Raw genomic sequence first — 6,164 nt, 5'->3', positions numbered from 1 at the left:
TTTTGGAGTGGGAGTGAATAAAAAACAGAACACATTCGGCTTCTTAACTTTCCGAGCTTGTCAAAACCAATAGAGGGATTTTTTATGACGTCACATCTCCCTAGCGATATTCCGTTGTGAACAGGGTCCGCTTAACTAACCTGAAGAGATGACGGTTTCCGCAGACGTCAAACAGTTTGCATACTAGCGAGATGCATATTTCATTCGCCCGGGATTATTTATTAATTTTAACATTAACAGTTATCAGTCATCCATTTATTTAAGAAAATGACAGGTAGAGGTTTAACTAACTAACCTTACTTTAAATAAAATTAGTAGGAGAGTGCAGGAATCAGCAAGAATATCATTAGAAATGCATGAGAGTCATGGTTGTAGGTGTAGGTAAGTATCTATTCTGCCTATCTTAACTGACTTACATACGAAAATTGTCTGTCTGTTTTTCTTAGCTTCAAATATTATATTCCATATTTATTATTTATAGTATTTGCTTATTTATTGTCCGGAAGTAAGATGATCAGTGCTTCGGAAGGCACGTTAAGCCGTTGGTCCCGGTTACTAACTTACTGATGTAAGTAAGTAGTCGTTACATGAGCCATGTCAGGGGCCTTTGTCGGCTCAATAATAACCCTGACACCAGGGCTTCTTCTTCTCTTCTTCTATCGTGTGGGTTGTAAGGTGAAATACCAACCTCACAACTCACACGATAAGAAGAAGAAGTTTCAAATATTAGGCTTTTCTCTTCTCACTTGACCAGCATGTCTCGTCCGCCACTTACTGGGTGTCAGCAGCCGATTGCTTCTAGTGCTCCGTTTTAAAACACCCCACATGTTACCGAAAGACAAACTTTTTCTTCAGGTTTTCGTTTCCTCATTCATGTTTATAGGGTACCGTACCTACGAAACGGGACCCTATTAAAAAGTCTACGCTGTCTGTCCTTCCTACTGGACACACATAATTCATATATATACATACATAATTTTCCCAATGGGTAGTCAAAGGCCAGAGTGCTGTATGAGCCTTTATTTAACGTGAATATTAACTAAAGTCAAGTGCAGTTTAATAAGACCATTGGATCTCCCATTGATAGAGGAGACGCCTATGCCCAGCAGCGGGCTGTATAATTATGTATGTATGATTTGATTTGACATTACAGAGAGCTACTACGATACAAGGAAAACCCTAGTGGAGGGCCCGCTATTAACTTGTGTTAATTTTACTTTATTTGGTAAATAAATATTTTTTTTTTACTTTAGTGTTGGTGGTGAGTTGTTGGAGCAGCGTGGTGGAGTACGCTCCATACCCCCTCCGGTAGATTGAGGGGAGGCCTGTGCCCAGCAGTGGGACGTATATATAGGCTGTTTATGATGATTATTATGTTGGTGGCAGTACTGATTCAAATTCAAAAATATCTTATTCAGTAGGTAACATAGTTACACTTTGAATCGTCAATTTCTAACTGAATACTGAGAGGGATGATTCAGACCATGATTCCGAGTTAATATCAAGTGGATATTTCACAAAATTCAAGACGTTTTTGTGTTCTTTTAAATTATTTTCAATTGCATACTTTTGCGACAGAAAATTCTACTTGATATAAACTATCAATCACCACCACCAGCAATCACCAGGAATCACCCATCAAAGTTTTCGTTACGATGTCACTAACACCCTGTATTTCTCATCACTCTAACTCCAACAGCAAAAATAACCTACCTACATTTGAATGCAAAATATTAAAGAACAGAAGAATAATACGGACACAAGCAGTTTACAAACTGATTGAGACATAGAGTGGGTTGTTTATGGGATTTTCCACTTTGTGTGTATTATGTGCATATTACGCCCACATATGAAACGTTCAGGTCCTTTGCAGGGAAAGTGTGCATTCGCATACAATGGTCTTCAGTGCGCTTTAGGTTGAATTCAGTTTGCTGTAGGGTTGTATGTAAAGAGAGATATTGTTCGTTTGTTGGCTGTATTTAAATATTTTTATTTATTTCAAATATAGAATACGAACTTAATATTGCGTGACATGTATCGTCTTTACATAGAAGTTATATTTATTCAATCAAATCAATCAAATATACTTTATTGCACACAACATATTATAAAACAAATATACACAAAAATTATTTTATCTGTAATAAAATCAACGTTCAACCCTAGCTTCAAACTCTAATTTAATACCATTCAACACAAAAACTTCGACGTGATGAGTGCATTGTTTCACAGTAAACTTCTTTCAGCAATAGAATAAAATGTGAAAACGTTGGCTTTCAAAACGTTAAATGTGATTTCACGAACATTTAGAGTTCATTCTCTAGACTAAACCTTTAGGAATACTCTTTCAGTCTCAAAAACATATAAATGTGTATACGTAGAATTTTGTAGCAGCGGTTACTAGTATATTGAATTTTTGTGAAAATATTTTAATGAATAAAGTGTATATGTGTATGTACAGGGTGTTAGTGACATAGTAACGAATACTGAGGGGGTTGATTCAGCCCACGATTCTGAGTTGATATCAAGTGGAATTTCCTGTCGGAAAATTCATGTTTTTTTTTAAATTTATTTTCAGTTCCATACATTTACGAAAAATTCCACTTGATATTAACTCAGGATCATAGTCTGAATCATCCCTCAATGTTTTCGTTACGATGTCACTAACACCCTGTATATTATAAGCGCTAATCGACCCTAGTGGGCTCATTCAGCGCTTATCGCTATCGACCCACTAGGGTCGATTAATTCTTTCAAATATTTTTCCTCTCAGACGACGCCCTGAGCCGAGGTTCGCGCCCAACTGGGCACCCTCAGGCCTGTTGTCTTAAACGTTGTACCGGGTGAGAGCCTTCAGCGCTCCCCATTTGTCCGGCCAAGTAGTTAATGCCATCTGCGGCAAATCTACAATAAGTCAAGTCAAAAAAAAAAAAATGTATAAGTATTATGTTCCTTCATATCCGTGACGCATATGCTACGCCCACAAAACACATGTAAATACATGCGGCGCACGGTGCGGGTGGGGAACATGCAACGCTATGTGTAACCAGCTTAACACTTACAACATTGCGATAGAAATAGTAAGTAAATTGAAAGTGTTAGAATGGACACGTGTCCTCTTGATCTATTTTCCTATGATTTTACGATCTCCGGGAATAAGCAGCTGAGTAGATCTATGATTTTTATTCGCCCCCAATCCAACATAAAAGATTAGCGTCGGAGATCTTTAGTAAAATACAAAAGGTCCCTAATGACCAATTGACCTTACCAAAGACACATATAAACATTCCCAGAGGGTCCGTCCAGATGAGACCCATTTTTATTAATGATTCACTATCATAAAACTGAATGACAACATTATGTCACTTTATAAAGTTATGACGGTAATAAAATATTAAGTAATCAATTGAGAAAATTATTATGCTTCAATCTTTTAGTAAAAAATATAATAACTGCTATCAAAATGTTTTTAAGTGGTACTTAGTTGATTAGGTTACAAAGTAATTTAATTAAGATAATTAATAAAGAAAAAATGGAAAAAAATACCAATTGAATTGAAATTGATTGTGAAAGAATTGGCGTTTGAGAGACAAGAACGGAGAATGCTACACTGACAAGAGCGTGGCTCTTAAATTTGTGATGAATTATTAAAATAATAATAATAGGTAAAAGTAAGTATAGGTAGGTATTTTTTATTAGATTATTTTTTTGTTATCTACATATATTTTAATTAATTTTATGAATTGAATTGATTACCTATGCTTGTAATGGAAAAAGTTATTGCGAGATATGAATGTTTTATTTAACATTTTAAACCGCCTTTCCCACGTACCTAATTAAGTCTCTTTTGTAACTATTCCTTTTATTTTGGTGTAATTAAGTGTATTTGACCTTGAATTTGAAATAAGTGCTTGAAGGGTATCTATACAAACTTTCAAATACTTACATCTCGGTAAGTCAAATCTACGCCCACACTTTTAAATTTTCAGGCTTTTATAATTTCGACTATAATAGTGAGGTTATCAAGTTTAAACTATTTGTTTGAGAGATACTTGTAAAACAATAGGATTTGGTATTTCTTTTTTTTCAAGTCTAAACTATGTTCGAGAGGGGGTGAGGTAAACCTAGCTCAGACGCTGGTGGGGAGCGGAGGGTATAAAAAAACACATCAAAGCAATGAGGGACTTTCCAGTATTTTTTTTACATTGTACATTTTTACACTTTACATGGTGTCATAGTGAAATAGAGCCTGGATTGGTTCCTGGTCCTTGCGATAGATGGCATATTAACTTGTACCACAACCTAAATACAGTAAATGTTAAAACCACGCCTGTATACTTTTGAATAATGTTAATTCTTAAAGTAATAAAAACACTAGCAATTTACAATCAAACGAACGTTTCCACAGAAGCGGTGCTCCCGTGAAGGCAGCCCCATTTGCCCAGCGTATGATATAATTAACGGTTAAACGAACTTACCTGTAAGTGAAGTTCTATCGTAATTATACGAGTGCTTCGTTCGAAGAGATTAGTAACCTATAAGATGATAAACTTGAACACAATGTAGTAACGCATAGTGACACCATTCATTGCACACATAGTTGAAAGCATATAGAAAAAAAATAATAACAAAAGTAATTCTTTTTTTTTTTTTTTTTTAAAGGGTAGTCTTATATTGTCTGCCCCACTCGAATAGTCTCCGCGCGCTTCATTAGTTTAGGGCTCTGTCTGCGATATTTGCAGAACAGATTTGGGGTCTAGGGCGGGCGGGGGTTACTAATCTCTTCGAACGAAGCACTCGTATAATTACGATAGAACTTCACTTACAGGTAAGTTCGTTTAACCGTTAATTATACTTCGTGCTTCGTTCTCGAGATTAGTAACCTATAAGATGATAAACTTGAACACAATGTAGATGTTGAGAGCAGGTTCGGGAAATATCGCAGTAAACTATAACGAACTATAGATGAAATGTATAATTTTCTAGTACTTATTATTATAATGTGCCTAGATGATTACAAACTAAATAAAATTACAAATTATTATTTAATATAGCACGAGCCAACTCTGCCTCGTTTGTGGTCATGATGGTTCTATTGTAGAATTTTCCAAACGTGGTGGAGTTTTGACTCCAACTAGCAGTTTTTCGAATCTGGTCAATGCTAACCCCTGCGCTGTATGCCTGGAATGTGGCAGCGTGGCGCGTGCTATGTGCTGAAAAGATTGACACATCCACACCAGAATCTTTCAGTGTAGACTTAATCCAACGAATAATCTTCAATCCAATGAATCCAACGACTGAGTGTTTGTGTGGTGACGGCTTTATCAGGCCGTTTAAAACTGATAAACAGGTAATCTGACTCTCTAATTGAGGCCGTTCTATTTATATGGCTAATTAATGACTTGGCTGGGCAAATCCCATGTTTTTGCAAAAAGAAAGGTAAGGTAAGGACTGGATTATTCGTACAGACTTTCGAAGTTTTGATGAGATCTGAAATTTTGATAACAATCTTAATATCTGGAAACATCTTAATGTTATAAATATTTATTTTCGACAGGGTTATGGGCGGTAACCAGTACCAGTAATGTTACACATTTTTTTTTTTTTTTTTTTTTCAAGTTTTTCCATTGATATGGCCTCGTTAGGGTACAAGAGAGCCAGGTAAATCTAGCACTCACCCAGTGTCCCAAGTGAAACTTGAGTACTTGGGAATAGTAGGTCTTAGCCTAAACACACCTTTGAAGAACCTTTGAATACGATAATCCGTCGATATATTGGGTCCTAAATTTAAGGACAAGGCTGCTCTACAGCAATTTAAGAATAAGAATAAGAATAAAATAAATTTATTGCCAGTAACAATTAACGAACCATATTGATTGCCACTATTAAATAAATCAGTAAGGAACTCCATGACTTTAAATATTGATGCATCGTATAAAGGTGTGTTATTTTGTTTACAAAAGTCATACCATTTATTAATATAGGTGTTGTACTGTTTAAAAGATGAATCAGCTAAAGAACTAATCATTATATCTACTGCCGAGGCTGGTACGGACCGTCGCGATAGTGCTGCCCGGATAATATTCCGGCAGCCAGGGTAAGGTTCGCGTGAATGTTCCTCCTGTTTTCACATTTCTTGTTCAGTCTACTGGCGAACAGGTCAA

The sequence above is a fragment of the Pectinophora gossypiella genome, chromosome 7, assembly GCF_024362695.1.
Source record: "Pectinophora gossypiella chromosome 7, ilPecGoss1.1, whole genome shotgun sequence".
Classification (NCBI taxonomy): domain Eukaryota; kingdom Metazoa; phylum Arthropoda; class Insecta; order Lepidoptera; family Gelechiidae; genus Pectinophora; species Pectinophora gossypiella.
The sequence above is the reverse complement of the archived record's forward strand: the minus strand, read 5'-3'. Positions refer to the sequence as shown.